General features: G+C 33.7%; 14 non-coding genes across 14 annotated transcripts; all 14 read right to left on the bottom strand.

The window, feature by feature from the left end:
- Positions 1-74: 74 nt before the first annotated feature.
- TRNAF-GAA (transfer RNA phenylalanine (anticodon GAA)) lies at positions 75-147 on the bottom strand. Its single transcript has one exon. It is a non-coding gene; the product is annotated as a tRNA-Phe (tRNA).
- An 897-nt stretch (positions 148-1,044) lies between these two features.
- TRNAL-CAG (transfer RNA leucine (anticodon CAG)) lies at positions 1,045-1,127 on the bottom strand. The gene has a single exon. It is a non-coding gene; the product is annotated as a tRNA-Leu (tRNA).
- A 1,043-nt stretch (positions 1,128-2,170) lies between these two features.
- Positions 2,171-2,243, bottom strand: TRNAF-GAA (transfer RNA phenylalanine (anticodon GAA)). Its single transcript has one exon. It is a non-coding gene; the product is annotated as a tRNA-Phe (tRNA).
- Positions 2,244-3,140: 897 nt separating this feature from the next.
- Positions 3,141-3,223, bottom strand: TRNAL-CAG (transfer RNA leucine (anticodon CAG)). Its single transcript has one exon. It is a non-coding gene; the product is annotated as a tRNA-Leu (tRNA).
- Positions 3,224-4,268: 1,045 nt separating this feature from the next.
- TRNAF-GAA (transfer RNA phenylalanine (anticodon GAA)) lies at positions 4,269-4,341 on the bottom strand. Its single transcript has one exon. It is a non-coding gene; the product is annotated as a tRNA-Phe (tRNA).
- A 1,451-nt stretch (positions 4,342-5,792) lies between these two features.
- Positions 5,793-5,875, bottom strand: TRNAL-CAG (transfer RNA leucine (anticodon CAG)). Its single transcript has one exon. It is a non-coding gene; the product is annotated as a tRNA-Leu (tRNA).
- A 1,043-nt stretch (positions 5,876-6,918) lies between these two features.
- TRNAF-GAA (transfer RNA phenylalanine (anticodon GAA)) lies at positions 6,919-6,991 on the bottom strand. Its single transcript has one exon. It is a non-coding gene; the product is annotated as a tRNA-Phe (tRNA).
- Positions 6,992-7,888: 897 nt separating this feature from the next.
- TRNAL-CAG (transfer RNA leucine (anticodon CAG)) lies at positions 7,889-7,971 on the bottom strand. Its single transcript has one exon. It is a non-coding gene; the product is annotated as a tRNA-Leu (tRNA).
- Positions 7,972-9,014: 1,043 nt separating this feature from the next.
- TRNAF-GAA (transfer RNA phenylalanine (anticodon GAA)) lies at positions 9,015-9,087 on the bottom strand. The gene has a single exon. It is a non-coding gene; the product is annotated as a tRNA-Phe (tRNA).
- An 897-nt stretch (positions 9,088-9,984) lies between these two features.
- TRNAL-CAG (transfer RNA leucine (anticodon CAG)) lies at positions 9,985-10,067 on the bottom strand. Its single transcript has one exon. It is a non-coding gene; the product is annotated as a tRNA-Leu (tRNA).
- Positions 10,068-12,658: 2,591 nt separating this feature from the next.
- Positions 12,659-12,731, bottom strand: TRNAF-GAA (transfer RNA phenylalanine (anticodon GAA)). The gene has a single exon. It is a non-coding gene; the product is annotated as a tRNA-Phe (tRNA).
- A 1,228-nt stretch (positions 12,732-13,959) lies between these two features.
- On the bottom strand, positions 13,960-14,032 carry TRNAF-GAA (transfer RNA phenylalanine (anticodon GAA)). Its single transcript has one exon. It is a non-coding gene; the product is annotated as a tRNA-Phe (tRNA).
- A 1,473-nt stretch (positions 14,033-15,505) lies between these two features.
- Positions 15,506-15,578, bottom strand: TRNAF-GAA (transfer RNA phenylalanine (anticodon GAA)). Its single transcript has one exon. It is a non-coding gene; the product is annotated as a tRNA-Phe (tRNA).
- A 2,525-nt stretch (positions 15,579-18,103) lies between these two features.
- On the bottom strand, positions 18,104-18,176 carry TRNAF-GAA (transfer RNA phenylalanine (anticodon GAA)). The gene has a single exon. It is a non-coding gene; the product is annotated as a tRNA-Phe (tRNA).
- Positions 18,177-18,651: the final 475 nt, after the last annotated feature.

Raw genomic sequence — 18,651 nt, 5'->3', positions numbered from 1 at the left:
TTTTCTTTAAATAATCAGTCCACGTGCTTTGTTTATTTTCTCCTTAAAATGTAAAGAATCAAGAAAAGTGATGTTGCCGAAACCCGGGATCGAACCAGGGACCTTTAGATCTTCAGTCTAACGCTCTCCCATCTGAGCTATTTCGGCCAAACACAAACAACTTTAGGAGTGCTAGACACTTGGCAAATGTCAAGCGAAACCCCTGAAAGTAGATATTTTTATTTTTGCTTTGACTGGTTTTTGCAGCATGATTTCTATTTGAAACTCGTGCTAATTTGTTGTACATATGTAATAACTTTCATTAACTCTTTGTGAATGAGTAGAAAAAAACAGCAATTTTGACAGAGATTTTTTTACATTTTCAATTTGACTCCATTCATCAGGTTCATTCAAACCCTGTGTTTGTGAGACAGGTGATGGTTGCACATAAAAGACAATGTGCATGCATAATGTTACATCAAGTTTTATTTGTTATTAAATGCAAATAATTGGAGCAAAAAAGGAGACAACAATTTAGAGAAAATATTTTAATGATTGTTAACTTTCAATGTGAAAACATTTGTCCCAAAATGTGCTGAAACTTAGATGTCAGTATCGCATGTGCATTTCAGACTTTAAAACTATGATTACCTACCTTTTAAGCTTTTGTTTATTAAGTATTTTTATGGTCTATTGATGAATGAGGTAATCAAATATGAAATTAGACTTACCGGCAATTCAGTTTATAGAAATCTCCCAGAACAGCCCCATAGGATGTGGAGTCTCCGCCCTAATAGGGAAAGAGAACACAAAGAGTTGAAATAGTCCCGCCCCATTGACCGCCCGCAGTATTTTTATAGTGCCAAGACAGCTAACATATGCACATAAAAACTATTTCACGGTCCTAGAGTTCCGTTTATAGACGACAATTTCAGATTCACCCCAAAGACTCCCAGGTAGTGGTAACTTTGGGATCGGATTTTTTAAGGCCCATTGCTAAGTTTGGTTTGATCCCCATCTAATCAATATTTGACTGAGAATCTGTATAGTTTCATGAAAAGATGATGTCAGAAGTGGGATTTGAACCCACGCCTCCAAGAGAGACTGCGACCTGAACGCAGCGCCTTAGACCACTCGGCCATCCTGACTTCTTGTAGATTCTGTGCCTTAACTCTTTCCAAGTTAGTCAGAAGAAATATGACCAGTAATTGCCATTGAAAATTATTTTAAAATATTTAATATTACAGTTTTTATTTCAATACATTTGTTTAAACTATTAGTTATCAAGCCTATTTTGAGCTAAATGGCCAAGCCCCATTTTAAAAAAATATGACTTTTATCACTGTATGCAGTAATAACTCTGGAATGCTTCTACATATCCCCGTAATTCTGAAAGTGTTTTTTGTGACACATTGTACTTTACATTAACTGTAAATTTAGGTCAATATATTTTTAGTTTTTTTCTGTGAAAATATCTAAATTTTGTTTAAAATTTTGAAATATTAGTCAGTTTTATTCTTTGACTGCTTATATCCTTAAACCAACTTGTTGCACCACACAAAAATGTAAATAAATAGCATTTTTCATATGTGTACTTTTTGTCAGCATTCACTTTCAAACCTCCTTTTATTTTGTTAGGATGTTAGAAATGTTAGATTTCTCACAAAATGCAGTGATGCACCATATTTCTTCAGAATCTACTGTTTGGCCACACAGCAGGGCTTTGAAAATAAGAGCGCTATTTGGATTTTGGAATGCAGATTTTGCAAGAATAGTTTGCAGGTAAAATTTGCAGAGTACCAAAAGTACCAAAACAGCAGAAACCCCCCCAAAGTGACCCCATTTTAGAAATTACTTCTCACAATGAATTCATATACACCACAGCATTTCATAGTCAAACATACATGGTTGAAATCATTCAGCTAGTGTCTGATACATGCTTTCTTTATCAGCTATCAGGTTCCCTTTAAATCCTCTTACAGCTAAGTGAAATGGAAATAAACAAAACAGGAAAAATTACAAAAAAATAATAATTTGCTCAAATGGAAAAGTTCCCATTTCTCATCTTTTTAACATTTTATTTTCTGTAGATAGTTAAGATTTTTAGGCCTTTTACATTTTCTTTAAATAATCAGTCCACGTGCTTTGTTTATTTTCTCCTTAAAATGTAAAGAATCAAGAAAAGTGATGTTGCCGAAACCCGGGATCGAACCAGGGACCTTTAGATCTTCAGTCTAACGCTCTCCCATCTGAGCTATTTCGGCCAAACACAAACAACTTTAGGAGTGCTAGACACTTGGCAAATGTCAAGCGAAACCCCTGAAAGTAGATATTTTTATTTTTGCTTTGACTGGTTTTTGCAGCATGATTTCTATTTGAAACTCGTGCTAATTTGTTGTACATATGTAATAACTTTCATTAACTCTTTGTGAATGAGTAGAAAAAAACAGCAATTTTGACAGAGATTTTTTTACATTTTCAATTTGACTCCATTCATCAGGTTCATTCAAACCCTGTGTTTGTGAGACAGGTGATGGTTGCACATAAAAGACAATGTGCATGCATAATGTTACATCAAGTTTTATTTGTTATTAAATGCAAATAATTGGAGCAAAAAAGGAGACAACAATTTAGAGAAAATATTTTAATGATTGTTAACTTTCAATGTGAAAACATTTGTCCCAAAATGTGCTGAAACTTAGATGTCAGTATCGCATGTGCATTTCAGACTTTAAAACTATGATTACCTACCTTTTAAGCTTTTGTTTATTAAGTATTTTTATGGTCTATTGATGAATGAGGTAATCAAATATGAAATTAGACTTACCGGCAATTCAGTTTATAGAAATCTCCCAGAACAGCCCCATAGGATGTGGAGTCTCCGCCCTAATAGGGAAAGAGAACACAAAGAGTTGAAATAGTCCCGCCCCATTGACCGCCCGCAGTATTTTTATAGTGCCAAGACAGCTAACATATGCACATAAAAACTATTTCACGGTCCTAGAGTTCCGTTTATAGACGACAATTTCAGATTCACCCCAAAGACTCCCAGGTAGTGGTAACTTTGGGATCAGGTTTTTTAAGGCCCATTGCTAAGTTTGGTTTGATCCCCATCTAATCAATAATTGACTGAGAATCAGTATAGTTTCATGAAAAGGTGATGTCAGAAGTGGGATTTGAACCCACGCCTCCAAGAGAGACTGCGACCTGAACGCAGCGCCTTAGACCGCTCGGCCATCCTGACTTCTTGTGGATTCTGTGCCTTAACTCTTTCCAAGTTAGTCAGCAGAAATATGACCAGTAATTGTCATTGAAAATTATTTTAAAATATTTAATATTACAGTTTTTATTTCAATACATTTGTTTAAACTATTAGTTATCAAGCCTATTTTGAGCTAAATGGCCAAGCCCCATTTTAAAAAAATATGACTTTTATCACTGTATGCAGTAATAACTCTGGAATGCTTCTACATATCCCTGTAATTCTGAAAGTGTTTTTTGTGACACATTGTACTTTACATTAACTGTAAATTTAGGTCAATATATTTTTAGTTTTTTTCTGTGAAAATATCTAAATTTTGTTTAAAATTTTGAAATATTAGTCAGTTTTATTCTTTGACTGCTTATATCCTTAAACCAACTTGTTGCACCACACAAAAATGTAAATAAATAGCATTTTTCATATGTGTACTTTTTGTCAGCATTCACTTTCAAACCTCCTTTTATTTTGTTAGGATGTTAGAAATGTTAGATTTCTCACAAAATGCGGTGATGCACCATATTTCTTCAGAATCTACTGTTTGGCCACACAGCAGGGCTTTGAAAATAAGAGCGCTATTTGGATTTTGGAATGCAGATTTTGCAAGAATAGTTTGCAGGTAAAATTTGCAGAGTACCAAAAGTACCAAAACAGCAGAAACCCCCCCAAAGTGACCCCATTTTAGAAATTACTTCTCACAATGAATTCATATACACCACAGCATTTCATAGTCAAACATACATGGTTGAAATCATTCAGCTAGTGTCTGATACATGCTTTCTTTATCAGCTATCAGGTTCCCTTTAAATCCTCTTACAGCTAAGTGAAATGGAAATAAACAAAACAGAGGAAAAATTACAAAAAAATAATAATTTGCTCAAATGGAAAAGTTCCCATTTCTCATCTTTTTAACATTTTATTTTCTGTAGATAGTTAAGATTTTTAGGCCTTTTACATTTTCTTTAAATAATCAGTCCACGTGCTCTGTTTATTTTCTCCTTAAAATGTAAAGAATCAAGAAAAGTGATGTTGCCGAAACCCGGGATCGAACCAGGGACCTTTAGATCTTCAGTCTAACGCTCTCCCATCTGAGCTATTTCGGCCAAACACAAACAACTTTAGGAGTGCTAGACACTTGGCAAATGTCAAGCGAAACCCCTGAAAGTAGATATTTTTATTTTTGCTTTGACTGGTTTTTGCAGCATGATTTCTATTTGAAACTCCTGCTATTTTGTTGTACATATTTAATAACTTTCATTAATTCTTTGTGAATGAGTAGAAAAAAACAGCAATTTTGACAGAGATTTTTTTACATTTTCAATTTGACTCCATTCATCAGGTTCATTCAAACCCTGTGTTTGTGAGACAGGTGATGGTTGCACATAAAAGACAATGTGCATGCATAATGTTACATCAAGTTTTATTTGTTATTAAATGCAAGCATTCCAGAGTTATTACTGCATACAGTGATAAAAGTCATATTTTTTTAAAATGGGGCTTGGCCATTTAGCTCAAAATAGGCTTGATAACTAATAGTTTAAACAAATGTATTGAAATAAAAACTGTAATATTAAATATTTTAAAATAATTTTCAATGGCAATTACTGGTCATATTTCTTCTGACTAACTTGGAAAGAGTTAAGGCACAGAATCCACAAGAAGTCAGGATGGCCGAGTGGTCTAAGGCGCTGCGTTCAGGTCGCAGTCTCTCTTAGACCTTAGACCGAAGAAGAAACATTTGGGACATTTGTCCCAAAAAATGCTGAAACTTAGATGTCAGTATCGCATGTGCATTTCAGACTTTAAAACTATGATTACCTACTTTTTAAGCTTTTGTTTATTAAGTATTTTTATGGTCTATTGATGAATGAGGTAATCAAATATGAAATTAGACTTACCGGCAATTCAGTTTATAGAAATCTCCCAGAACAGCCCCATAGGATGTGGAGTCTCCGCCCTAATAGGGAAAGAGAACACAAAGAGTTCAAATGCAAATAATTGGAGCAAAAAAGGAGACAACAATTTAGAGAAAATATTTTAATGATTGTTAACTTTCAATGTGAAAACATTTGTCCCAAAATATGCTGAAACTTAGATGTCAGTATCGCATGTGCATTTCAGACTTTAAAACTATGATTACCTACTTTTTAAGCTTTTGTTTATTAAGTATTTTTATGGTCTATTGATGAATGAGGTAATCAAATATGAAATTAGACTTACCGGCAATTCAGTTTATAGAAATCTCCCAGAACAGCCCCATAGGATGTGGAGTCTCCGCCCTAATAGGGAAAGAGAACACAAAGAGTTGAAATAGTCCCGCCCCATTGACCGCCCGCAGTATTTTTATAGTGCCAAGACAGCTAACATATGCACATAAAAACTATTTCACGGTCCTAGAGTTCCGTTTATAGACGACAATTTCAGATTCACCCCAAAGACTCCCAGGTAGTGGTAACTTTGGGATCGGATTTTTTAAGGCCCATTGCTAAGTTTGGTTTGATCCCCATCTAATCAATATTTGACTGAGAATCTGTATAGTTTCATGAAAAGATGATGTCAGAAGTGGGATTTGAACCCACGCCTCCAAGAGAGACTGCGACCTGAACGCAGCGCCTTAGACCACTCGGCCATCCTGACTTCTTGTAGATTCTGTGCCTTAACTCTTTCCAAGTTAGTCAGAAGAAATATGACCAGTAATTGCCATTGAAAATTATTTTAAAATATTTAATATTACAGTTTTTATTTCAATACATTTGTTTAAACTATTAGTTATCAAGCCTATTTTGAGCTAAATGGCCAAGCCCCATTTTAAAAAAATATGACTTTTATCACTGTATGCAGTAATAACTCTGGAATGCTTCTACATATCCCCGTAATTCTGAAAGTGTTTTTTGTGACACATTGTACTTTACATTAACTGTAAATTTAGGTCAATATATTTTTAGTTTTTTTCTGTGAAAATATCTAAATTTTGTTTAAAATTTTGAAATATTAGTCAGTTTTATTCTTTGACTGCTTATATCCTTAAACCAACTTGTTGCACCACACAAAAATGTAAATAAATAGCATTTTTCATATGTGTACTTTTTGTCAGCATTCACTTTCAAACCTCCTTTTATTTTGTTAGGATGTTAGAAATGTTAGATTTCTCACAAAATGCAGTGATGCACCATATTTCTTCAGAATCTACTGTTTGGCCACACAGCAGGGCTTTGAAAATAAGAGCGCTATTTGGATTTTGGAATGCAGATTTTGCAAGAATAGTTTGCAGGTAAAATTTGCAGAGTACCAAAAGTACCAAAACAGCAGAAACCCCCCCAAAGTGACCCCATTTTAGAAATTACTTCTCACAATGAATTCATATACACCACAGCATTTCATAGTCAAACATACATGGTTGAAATCATTCAGCTAGTGTCTGATACATGCTTTCTTTATCAGCTATCAGGTTCCCTTTAAATCCTCTTACAGCTAAGTGAAATGGAAATAAACAAAACAGGAAAAATTACAAAAAAATAATAATTTGCTCAAATGGAAAAGTTCCCATTTCTCATCTTTTTAACATTTTATTTTCTGTAGATAGTTAAGATTTTTAGGCCTTTTACATTTTCTTTAAATAATCAGTCCACGTGCTTTGTTTATTTTCTCCTTAAAATGTAAAGAATCAAGAAAAGTGATGTTGCCGAAACCCGGGATCGAACCAGGGACCTTTAGATCTTCAGTCTAACGCTCTCCCATCTGAGCTATTTCGGCCAAACACAAACAACTTTAGGAGTGCTAGACACTTGGCAAATGTCAAGCGAAACCCCTGAAAGTAGATATTTTTATTTTTGCTTTGACTGGTTTTTGCAGCATGATTTCTATTTGAAACTCGTGCTAATTTGTTGTACATATGTAATAACTTTCATTAACTCTTTGTGAATGAGTAGAAAAAAACAGCAATTTTGACAGAGATTTTTTTACATTTTCAATTTGACTCCATTCATCAGGTTCATTCAAACCCTGTGTTTGTGAGACAGGTGATGGTTGCACATAAAAGACAATGTGCATGCATAATGTTACATCAAGTTTTATTTGTTATTAAATGCAAATAATTGGAGCAAAAAAGGAGACAACAATTTAGAGAAAATATTTTAATGATTGTTAACTTTCAATGTGAAAACATTTGTCCCAAAATGTGCTGAAACTTAGATGTCAGTATCGCATGTGCATTTCAGACTTTAAAACTATGATTACCTACCTTTTAAGCTTTTGTTTATTAAGTATTTTTATGGTCTATTGATGAATGAGGTAATCAAATATGAAATTAGACTTACCGGCAATTCAGTTTATAGAAATCTCCCAGAACAGCCCCATAGGATGTGGAGTCTCCGCCCTAATAGGGAAAGAGAACACAAAGAGTTGAAATAGTCCCGCCCCATTGACCGCCCGCAGTATTTTTATAGTGCCAAGACAGCTAACATATGCACATAAAAACTATTTCACGGTCCTAGAGTTCCGTTTATAGACGACAATTTCAGATTCACCCCAAAGACTCCCAGGTAGTGGTAACTTTGGGATCGGATTTTTTAAGGCCCATTGCTAAGTTTGGTTTGATCCCCATCTAATCAATATTTGACTGAGAATCTGTATAGTTTCATGAAAAGATGATGTCAGAAGTGGGATTTGAACCCACGCCTCCAAGAGAGACTGCGACCTGAACGCAGCGCCTTAGACCACTCGGCCATCCTGACTTCTTGTAGATTCTGTGCCTTAACTCTTTCCAAGTTAGTCAGAAGAAATATGACCAGTAATTGCCATTGAAAATTATTTTAAAATATTTAATATTACAGTTTTTATTTCAATACATTTGTTTAAACTATTAGTTATCAAGCCTATTTTGAGCTAAATGGCCAAGCCCCATTTTAAAAAAATATGACTTTTATCACTGTATGCAGTAATAACTCTGGAATGCTTCTACATATCCCCGTAATTCTGAAAGTGTTTTTTGTGACACATTGTACTTTACATTAACTGTAAATTTAGGTCAATATATTTTTAGTTTTTTTCTGTGAAAATATCTAAATTTTGTTTAAAATTTTGAAATATTAGTCAGTTTTATTCTTTGACTGCTTATATCCTTAAACCAACTTGTTGCACCACACAAAAATGTAAATAAATAGCATTTTTCATATGTGTACTTTTTGTCAGCATTCACTTTCAAACCTCCTTTTATTTTGTTAGGATGTTAGAAATGTTAGATTTCTCACAAAATGCAGTGATGCACCATATTTCTTCAGAATCTACTGTTTGGCCACACAGCAGGGCTTTGAAAATAAGAGCGCTATTTGGATTTTGGAATGCAGATTTTGCAAGAATAGTTTGCAGGTAAAATTTGCAGAGTACCAAAAGTACCAAAACAGCAGAAACCCCCCCAAAGTGACCCCATTTTAGAAATTACTTCTCACAATGAATTCATATACACCACAGCATTTCATAGTCAAACATACATGGTTGAAATCATTCAGCTAGTGTCTGATACATGCTTTCTTTATCAGCTATCAGGTTCCCTTTAAATCCTCTTACAGCTAAGTGAAATGGAAATAAACAAAACAGGAAAAATTACAAAAAAATAATAATTTGCTCAAATGGAAAAGTTCCCATTTCTCATCTTTTTAACATTTTATTTTCTGTAGATAGTTAAGATTTTTAGGCCTTTTACATTTTCTTTAAATAATCAGTCCACGTGCTTTGTTTATTTTCTCCTTAAAATGTAAAGAATCAAGAAAAGTGATGTTGCCGAAACCCGGGATCGAACCAGGGACCTTTAGATCTTCAGTCTAACGCTCTCCCATCTGAGCTATTTCGGCCAAACACAAACAACTTTAGGAGTGCTAGACACTTGGCAAATGTCAAGCGAAACCCCTGAAAGTAGATATTTTTATTTTTGCTTTGACTGGTTTTTGCAGCATGATTTCTATTTGAAACTCGTGCTAATTTGTTGTACATATGTAATAACTTTCATTAACTCTTTGTGAATGAGTAGAAAAAAACAGCAATTTTGACAGAGATTTTTTTACATTTTCAATTTGACTCCATTCATCAGGTTCATTCAAACCCTGTGTTTGTGAGACAGGTGATGGTTGCACATAAAAGACAATGTGCATGCATAATGTTACATCAAGTTTTATTTGTTATTAAATGCAAATAATTGGAGCAAAAAAGGAGACAACAATTTAGAGAAAATATTTTAATGATTGTTAACTTTCAATGTGAAAACATTTGTCCCAAAATGTGCTGAAACTTAGATGTCAGTATCGCATGTGCATTTCAGACTTTAAAACTATGATTACCTACCTTTTAAGCTTTTGTTTATTAAGTATTTTTATGGTCTATTGATGAATGAGGTAATCAAATATGAAATTAGACTTACCGGCAATTCAGTTTATAGAAATCTCCCAGAACAGCCCCATAGGATGTGGAGTCTCCGCCCTAATAGGGAAAGAGAACACAAAGAGTTGAAATAGTCCCGCCCCATTGACCGCCCGCAGTATTTTTATAGTGCCAAGACAGCTAACATATGCACATAAAAACTATTTCACGGTCCTAGAGATCCGTTTATAGACGACAATTTCAGATTCACCCCAAAGACTCCCAGGTAGTGGTAACTTTGGGATCAGGTTTTTTAAGGCCCATTGCTAAGTTTGGTTTGATCCCCATCTAATCAATAATTGACTGAGAATCAGTATAGTTTCATGAAAAGGTCATGTCAGAAGTGGGATTTGAACCCACGCCTCCAAGAGAGACTGCGACCTGAACGCAGCGCCTTAGACCGCTCGGCCATCCTGACTTCTTGTGGATTCTGTGCCTTAACTCTTTCCAAGTTAGTCAGCAGAAATATGACCAGTAATTGTCATTGAAAATTATTTTAAAATATTTAATATTACAGTTTTTATTTCAATACATTTGTTTAAACTATTAGTTATCAAGCCTATTTTGAGCTAAATGGCCAAGCCCCATTTTAAAAAAATATGACTTTTATCACTGTATGCAGTAATAACTCTGGAATGCTTCTACATATCCCTGTAATTCTGAAAGTGTTTTTTGTGACACATTGTACTTTACATTAACTGTAAATTTAGGTCAATATATTTTTAGTTTTTTTCTGTGAAAATATCTAAATTTTGTTTAAAATTTTGAAATATTAGTCAGTTTTATTCTTTGACTGCTTATATCCTTAAACCAACTTGTTGCACCACACAAAAATGTAAATAAATAGCATTTTTCATATGTGTACTTTTTGTCAGCATTCACTTTCAAACCTCCTTTTATTTTGTTAGGATGTTAGAAATGTTAGATTTCTCACAAAATGCGGTGATGCACCATATTTCTTCAGAATCTACGGTTTGGCCACACAGCAGGGCTTTGAAAATAAGAGCGCTATTTGGATTTTGGAATGCAGATTTTGCAAGAATAGTTTGCAGGTAAAATTTGCAGAGTACCAAAAGTACCAAAACAGCAGAAACCCCCCCAAAGTGACCCCATTTTAGAAATTACTTCTCACAATGAATTCATATACACCACAGCATTTCATAGTCAAACATACATGGTTGAAATCATTCAGCTAGTGTCTGATACATGCTTTCTTTATCAGCTATCAGGTTCCCTTTAAATCCTCTTACAGCTAAGTGAAATGGAAATAAACAAAACAGAGGAAAAATTACAAAAAAATAATAATTTGCTCAAATGGAAAAGTTCCCATTTCTCATCTTTTTAACATTTTATTTTCTGTAGATAGTTAAGATTTTTAGGCCTTTTACATTTTCTTTAAATAATCAGTCCACGTGCTTTGTCTATTTTCTCCTTAAAATGTAAAGAATCAAGAAAAATGATGTTGCCGAAACCCAGGATCGAACCAGGGACCTTGAGATCTTCAGTCTAACGCTCTCCCATCTGAGCTATTTCGGCCAAACACAAACAACTTTAGGAGTGCTAGACACTTGGCAAATGTCAAGCGAAACCCCTGAAAGTAGATATTTTTATTTTTGCTTTGACTGGTTTTTGCAGCATGATTTCTATTTGAAACTCCTGCTATTTTGTTGTACATATTTAATAACTTTCATTAACTCTTTGTGAATGAGTAGAAAAAAACAGCAATTTTGACAGAGATTTTTTTACATTTTCAATTTGACTCCATTCATCAGGTTCATTCAAACCCTGTGTTTGTGAGACAGGTGATGGTTGCACATAAAAGACAATGTGCATGCATAATGTTACATCAAGTTTTATTTGTTATTAAATGCAAATAATTGGAGCAAAAAAGGAGACAACAATTTAGAGAAAATATTTTCATGATTGTTAACTTTCAATGTGAAAACATTTGTCCCAAAATGTGCTGAAACTTAGATGTCAGTATCGCATGTGCATTTCAGACTTTAAAACTATGATTACCTGCTTTTTAAGCTTTTGTTTATTAAGTATTTTTATGGTTTATTGATGAATGAGGTAATCAAATATGATTACCTCATTATGAAAGCCTATTTTGAGCTAAATGGCCAAGCCCCATTTTAAAAAAATATGACTTTTATCACTGTATGCAGTAATAACTCTGGAATGCTTCTACATATCCCCGTAATTCTGAAAGTATTTTTTGTGACACATTGTACTTTACATTAACTGTAAATTTAGGTCAATATATTTTTAGTTTTTTTCTGTGAAAATATCTAAATTTTGTTTAAAATTTTGAAATATTAGTCATTTTTATTCTTTGACTGCTTATATCCTTAAACCAACTTGTTGCACCACACAAAAATGTAAATAAATAGCATTTTTCATATGTGTACTTTTTGTCAGCATTCACTTTCAAACCTCCTTTTATTTTGTTAGGATGTTAGAAATGTTAGATTTCTCACAAAATGCGGTGATGCACCATATTTCTTCAGAATCTACTGTTTGGCCACACAGCAGGGCTTTGAAAATAAGAGCGCTATTTGGATTTTGGAATGCAGATTTTGCAAGAATAGTTTGCAGGTAAAATTTGCAGAGTACCAAAAGTACCAAAACAGCAGAAACCCCCCCAAAGTGACCCCATTTTAGAAATTACTTCTCACAATGAATTCATATACACCACAGCATTTCATAGTCAAACATACATGGTTGAAATCATTCAGCTAGTGTCTGATACATGCTTTCTTTATCAGCTATCAGGTTCCCTTTAAATCCTCTTACAGCTAAGTGAAATGGAAATAAACAAAACAGAGGAAAAATTACAAAAAAATAATAATTTGCTCAAATGGAAAAGTTCCCATTTCTCATCTTTTTAACATTTTATTTTCTGTAGATAGTTAAGATTTTTAGGCCTTTTACATTTTCTTTAAATAATCAGTCCACGTGCTTTGTTTATTTTCTCCTTAAAATGTAAAGAATCAAGAAAAATGATGCTGCCGAAACCCAGGATCGAACCAGGGACCTTTAGATCTTCAGTCTAACGCTCTCCCATCTGAGCTATTTCGGCCAAACACAAACAACTTTAGGAGTGCTAGACACTTGGCAAATGTCAAGCGAAACCCCTGAAAGTAGATATTTTTATTTTTGCTTTGACTGGTTTTTGCAGCATGATTTCTATTTGAAACTCCTGCTATTTTGTTGTACATATTTAATAACTTTCATTAACTCTTTGTGAATGAGTAGAAAAAAACAGCAATTTTGACAGAGATTTTTTTACATTTTCAATTTGACTCCATTCATCAGGTTCATTCAAACCCTGTGTTTGTGAGACAGGTGATGGTTGCACATAAAAGACAATGTGCATGCATAATGTTACATCAAGTTTTATTTGTTATTAAATGCAAATAATTGGAGCAAAAAAGGAGACAACAATTTAGAGAAAATATTTTCATGATTGTTAACTTTCAATGTGAAAACATTTGTCCCAAAATGTGCTGAAACTTAGATGTCAGTATTGCATGTGCATTTCAGACTTTAAAACTATGATTACCTGCTTTTTAAGCTTTTGTTTATTAAGTATTTTTATGGTCTATTGATGAATGAGGTAATCAAATATGAAATTAGACTTACCGGCAATTCAGTTTATAGAAATCTCCCAGAACAGCCCCATAGGATGTGGAGTCTCCGCCCTAATAGGGAAAGAGAACACAAAGAGTTGAAATAGTCCCGCCCCATTGACCGCCGGCAGTATTTTTATAGTGCCAAGACAGCTAACATATGCACATAAAAACTATTTCACGGTCCTAGAGTTCCGTTTATAGACGACAATTTCAGATTCACCCCAAAGACTCCCAGGTAGTGGAGTGGTAACTTTGGGATCGGATTTTTTAAGGCCCATTGCTAAGTTTGGTTTGATCCCCATCTAATCAATAATTGACTGAGAATCTGTATAGTTTCATGAAAAGGTGATGTCAGAAGTGGGATTTGAACCCACGCCTCCAAGAGAGACTGCGAAATCATTCAGCTAGTGTCTGATACATGCTTTCTTTATCAGCTATCAGGTTCCCTTTAAATCCTCTTACAGCTAAGTGAAATGGAAATAAACAAAACAGAGGAAAAATTACAAAAAAATAATAATTTGCTCAAATGGAAAAGTTCCCATTTCTCATCTTTTTAACATTTTATTTTCTGTAGATAGTTAAGATTTTTAGGCCTTTTACATTTTCTTTAAATAATCAGTCCACGTGCTTTGTCTATTTTCTCCTTAAAATGTAAAGAATCAAGAAAAATGATGTTGCCGAAACCCGGGATCGAACCAGGGACCTTTAGATCTTCAGTCTAACGCTCTCCCATCTGAGCTATTTCGGCCAAACACAAACAACTTTAGGAGTGCTAGACACTTGGCAAATGTCAAGCGAAACCCCTGAAAGTAGATATTTTTATTTTTGCTTTGACTGGTTTTTGCAGCATGATTTCTATTTGAAACTCCTGCTATTTTGTTGTACATATTTAATAACTTTCATTAACTCTTTGTGAATGAGTAGAAAAAAACAGCAATTTTGACAGAGATTTTTTTACATTTTCAATTTGACTCCATTCATCAGGTTCATTCAAACCCTGTGTTTGTGAGACAGGTGATGGTTGCACATAAAAGACAATGTGCATGCATAATGTTACATCAAGTTTTATTTGTTATTAAATGCAAATAATTGGAGCAAAAAAGGAGACAACAATTTAGAGAAAATATTTTCATGATTGTTAACTTTCAATGTGAAAACATTTGTCCCAAAATGTGCTGAAACTTAGATGTCAGTATCGCATGTGCATTTCAGACTTTAAAACTATGATTACCTGCTTTTTAAGCTTTTGTTTATTAAGTATTTTTATGGTTTATTGATGAATGAGGTAATCAAATATGATTACCTCATTATGAAAGCCTATTTTGAGCTAAATGGCCAAGCCCCATTTTAAAAAAATATGACTTTTATCACTGTATGCAGTAATAACTCTGGAATGCTTCTACATATCCCCGTAATTCTGAAAGTATTTTTTGTGACACATTGTACTTTACATTAACTGTAAATTTAGGTCAATATATTTTTAGTTTTTTTCTGTGAAAATATCTAAATTTTGTTTAAAATTTTGAAATATTAGTCATTTTTATTCTTTGACTGCTTATATCCTTAAACCAACTTGTTGCACCACACAAAAATGTAAATAAATAGCATTTTTCATATGTGTACTTTTTGTCAGCATTCACTTTCAAACCTCCTTTTATTTTGTTAGGATGTTAGAAATGTTAGATTTCTCACAAAATGCGGTGATGCACCATATTTCTTCAGAATCTACTGTTTGGCCACACAGCAGGGCTTTGAAAATAAGAGCGCTATTTGGATTTTGGAATGCAGATTTTGCAAGAATAGTTTGCAGGTAAAATTTGCAGAGTACCAAAAGTACCAAAACAGCAGAAACCCCCCCAAAGTGACCCCATTTTAGAAATTACTTCTCACAATTAATTCATATACACCACAGCATTTCATAGTCAGACATACATGGTTGAAATCATTCAGCTAGTGTCTGATACATGCTTTCTTTATCAGCTATCAGGTTCCCTTTAAATCCTCTTACAGCTAAGTGAAATGGAAATAAACAAAACAGAGGAAAAATTACAAAAAAATAATAATTTGCTCAAATGGAAAAGTTCCCATTTCTCATCTTTTTAACATTTTATTTTCTGTAGATAGTTAAGATTTTTAGGCCTTTTACATTTTTTTTAAATAATCAGTCCACGTGCTTTGTTTATTTTCTCCTTAAAATGTAAAGAATCAAGAAAAATGATGTTGCCGAAACCCGGGATCGAACCAGGGACCTTTAGAGCTTCAGTCTAACGCTCTCCCATCTGAGCTATTTCGGCCAAACACAAACAACTTTAGGAGTGCTAGACACTTGGCAAATGTCAAGCGAAACCCCTGAAAGTAGATATTTTTATTTTTGCTTTGACTGGTTTTTGCAGCATGATTTCTATTTGAAACTCCTGCTATTTTGTTGTACATATTTAATAACTTTCATTAACTCTTTGTGAATGAGTAGAAAAAAACAGCAATTTTGACAGAGATTTTTTTACATTTTCAATTTGACTCCATTCATCAGGTTCATTCAAACCCTGTGCTTGTGAGACAGGTGATGGTTGCACAATGAAATTTCAATCAAATATGAAATTAGACTTACCGGCAATTCAGTTTATAGAAATCTCCCAGAACAGCCCCATAGGATGTGGAGTCTCCGCCCTAATAGGGAAAGAGAACACAAAGAGTTGAAATAGTCCCGCCCCATTGACCGCCGGCAGTATTTTTATAGTGCCAAGACAGCTAACATATGCACATAAAAACTATTTCACGGTCCTAGAGTTCCGTTTATAGACGACAATTTCAGATTCACCCCAAAGACTCCCAGGTAGTGGAGTGGTAACTTTGGGATCGGATTTTTTAAGGCCCATTGCTAAGTTTGGTTTGATCCCCATCTAATCAATAATTGACTGAGAATCTGTATAGTTTCATGAAAAGGTGATGTCAGAAGTGGGATTTGAACCCACGCCTCCAAGAGAGACTGCAAAATCATTCAGCTAGTGTCTGATACATGCTTTCTTTATCAGCTATCAGGTTCCCTTTAAATCCTCTTACAGCTAAGTGAAATGGAAATAAACAAAACAGAGGAAAAATTACAAAAAAATAATAATTTGCTCAAATGGAAAAGTTCCCATTTCTCATCTTTTTAACATTTTATTTTCTGTAGATAGTTAAGATTTTTAGGCCTTTTACATTTTCTTTAAATAATCAGTCCACGTGCTTTGTTTATTTTCTCCTTAAAATGTAAAGAATCAAGAAAAATGATGTTGCCGAAACCCGGGATCGAACCAGGGACCTTTAGATCTTCAGTCTAACCCTCTCCCATCTGAGCTATTTTGGCCAAACACAAACAACTTTAGGAGTGCTAGACACTTGGCAAATGTCAAACGAAACCCCTGAAAGTAGATATTTTTATTTTTGCTTTGACTGGTTTTTGCAGCATGATTTCTATTTGAAACTCCTGCTATTTTGTTGTACATATTTAATAACTTTCATTAACTCTTTGTGAATGAGTAGAAAAAAACAGCAATTTTGACAGAGATTTTTTTACATTTTCAATTTGACTCCATTCATCAGGTTCATTCAAACCCTGTGTTTGTGAGACAGGTGATGGTTGCACATAAAAGACAATGTGCATGCATAATGTTACATCAAGTTTTATTTGTTATTAAATGCAAATAATTGGAGCAAAAAAGGAGACAACAATTTAGAGAAAATATTTTCATGATTGTTAACTTTCAATGTGAAAACATTTGTCCCAAAATGTGCTGAAACTTAGATGTCAGTATCGCATGTGCATTTCAGACTTTAAAACTATGATTACCTGCTTTTTAAGCTTTTGTTTATTAAGTATTTTTATGGTTTATTGATGAATGAGGTAATCAAATATGATTACCTCATTATGAAAGCCTATTTTGAGCTAAATGGCCAAGCCCCATTTTAAAAAAATATGACTTTTATCACTGTATGCAGTAATAACTCTGGAATGCTTCTACATATCCCCGTAATTCTGAAAGTATTTTTTGTGACACATTGTACTTTACATTAACTGTAAATTTAGGTCAATATATTTTTAGTTTTTTTCTGTGAAAATATCTAAATTTTGTTTAAAATTTTGAAATATTAGTCATTTTTATTCTTTGACTGCTTATATCCTTAAACCAACTTGTTGCACCACACAAAAATGTAAATAAATAGCATTTTTCATATGTGTACTTTTTGTCAGCATTCACTTTCAAACCTCCTTTTATTTTGTTAGGATGTTAGAAATGTTAGATTTCTCACAAAATGCGGTGATGCACCATATTTCTTCAGAATCTACTGTTTGGCCACACAGCAGGGCTTTGAAAATAAGAGCGCTATTTGGATTTTGGAATGCAGATTTTGCAAGAATAGTTTGCAGGTAAAATTTGCAGAGTACCAAAAGTACCAAAACAGCAGAAACCCCCCCAAAGTGACCCCATTTTAGAAATTACTTCTCACAATGAATTCATATACACCACAGCATTTCATAGTCAAACATACATGGTTGAAATCATTCAGCTAGTGTCTGATACATGCTTTCTTTATCAGCTATCAGGTTCCCTTTAAATCCTCTTACAGCTAAGTGAAATGGAAATAAACAAAACAGAGGAAAAATTACAAAAAAATAATAATTTGCTCAAATGGAAAAGTTCCCATTTCTCATCTTTTTAACATTTTATTTTCTGTAGATAGTTAAGATTTTTAGGCCTTTTACATTTTCTTTAAATAATCAGTCCACGTGCTTTGTTTATTTTCTCCTTAAAATGTAAAGAATCAAGAAAAATGATGTTGCCGAAACCCGGGATCGAACCAGGGACCTTTAGATCTTCAGTCTAACGCTCTCCCATCTGAGCTATTTCAGCTAAACACAAACAACTTTAGGAGTGCTAGACACTTGGCAAATGTCAAGCGAAACCCCTGAAAGTAGATATTTTTATTTTTGCTTTGACTGGTTTTTGCAGCATGATTTCTATTTGAAACTCCTGCTATTTTGTTGTACATATTTAATAACTTTCATTAACTCTTTGTGAATGAGTAGAAAAAAACAGCAATTTTGACAGAGATTTTTTTACATTTTCAATTTGACTCCATTCATCAGGTTCATTCAAACCCTGTGTTTGTGAGACAGGTGATGGTTGCACATAAAAGACAATGTGCATGCATAATGTTACATCAAGTTTTATTTGTTATTAAATGCAAATAATTGGAGCAAAAAAGGAGACAACAATTTAGAGAAAATATTTTAATGATTGTTAACTTTCAATGTGAAAACATTTGTCCCAAAATGTGCTGAAACTTAGATGTCAGTATTGCATGTGAATTTCAGACTTTAAAACT

This window comes from Ranitomeya variabilis, chromosome 4 (genome assembly GCF_051348905.1).
Source record: "Ranitomeya variabilis isolate aRanVar5 chromosome 4, aRanVar5.hap1, whole genome shotgun sequence".
NCBI classification, from domain to species: Eukaryota; Metazoa; Chordata; class Amphibia; order Anura; family Dendrobatidae; genus Ranitomeya; species Ranitomeya variabilis.
This window is presented reverse-complemented; position numbering and strand designations above follow the sequence as displayed.